Raw genomic sequence first — 1,634 nt, forward strand, 5'->3', positions numbered from 1 at the left:
GTATTCCCTACATAGTACATCAAATCAATAGAGAACATTCATGGGAACAAACATGTGTTGTTATATTTGTCCACACATGTTGGATTGTTGGTCTCCTCCTATTCCTTGTGTCACAAGAAGAACATTGGAGGCACTTAACATTGTCTGATTTTTAGGCCCTACACACGCCTGGTGCAATGGCAGTAGGTCATCTCCAACGTATCTTGATGATTGAAGCGTCTGGTGGTACCTCTATTTGTTTACTGTTTGGAGGTGTTTCGCAACTAAAGAGAGTTCTGATTACAAGTTCCTTTCTCACTATATCTAGTCTAGGGTTAGGTCTTCCATCCTCTCCCACTTTGTGATGCCATCTCTCATTACATTTATTTCTTCATTTGTAGTAGTTCTTTCAAAATCATAGTTCAGTCTTCTAGTAGCATGATTCTCATCTCTATAATCACCCCAGCAAAGAAGCCAAATATTTGAATTCAAATTTGTTTAACACTTGTGACACAACAGAATTGAGTTATGTAGATAACAAAAAGAAAGAAAAAGTAAAAAAAAAAAAAGACATTCTCTACAATCTATCTATAAATGAACAAAATAAAGTTTATACCCACCAAATAGAGTTTTCATATAACAAAAGTATTCAAATATTTTCATTCATTAATAAATTTGTTTTCATTCTAAATCTTTTAGTTTAAATAGTCATTTATTTATTTTTTATAGGTATTGTTTCAAGAGTTATTTGAAACTGGTTGTTTTTAGGCTTGAATGTGAGGTTCAAACGACTTTGAGCGGTCTGTTCGATGTCTTCTTCAACGAGGATGAATCTGTCCGAGTTGTTTATGAAGAGGTGGAGGGTGGTATCTGCAAGGGACTCAAATGCTTAAGTTAGCAAGGGTTTAAGCAGTCTTTTTAGTAGATTTGGTTCTAAATATATCTTAGGGTGTCAGTGTATTTATAGCAGAATCGATAACTACCTTTTAGAGTAGTTTCATCTTTGTTGGTGGATGACTGTTCCTTTTTTTTTTTTGGAGAAGTCGTTGAGATCTCCCTTTTAGATAAATGAGAGATATCTTAAGAGTCGGTTACTTATTTGGATAAGCAGAGCTGATCTCTATCGATGTGTCCGACCTCGTCAGTGTCCGACCTCGTCAAGGTCGGGTAGATACGGATTGTGTTGAATCTCTTAATTGGGTTTTATTCATTTTGGGTTTGACTAGCATTTCTGGGTTCGGGTATGAACAGTGCCCCTGTTTGATCCAAGCTTTATGAGGTCGGATTCGAGCATTTATAGATCAGTCTGGTCTTTTGTGTGTTAGCACATCACGTCGGGTACACCGCCTTTCGGGGCTAAGTCGGATACTCGACGTGTTTTTAAGAACTTGAGGTGTTACGTCTTTTCGTAGTCCTGCGCACGTTACTCTACGGTTATTTTGGTAACCGTGCGTGTCATAAATGAGAGGTATGAAATTACTCCATTGTCCCTAGTATCTTATAAATATCCAAACTCTTTCTTTTTCTATTTTTTCGCTTCTTCTGAATTGCTTCATCTTCATTTTCTCTCAAAAAGTTCTTCATAACCCCTTTTCCGTTTCAAGATTTCTTTATCTTGAATTTCTATTTGGGAGCTTATTCGTTTGTTGGAGGGT

Source organism: Arachis ipaensis, chromosome B02 (genome assembly GCF_000816755.2).
Source record: "Arachis ipaensis cultivar K30076 chromosome B02, Araip1.1, whole genome shotgun sequence".
Taxonomy (NCBI): Eukaryota; Viridiplantae; Streptophyta; class Magnoliopsida; order Fabales; family Fabaceae; genus Arachis; species Arachis ipaensis.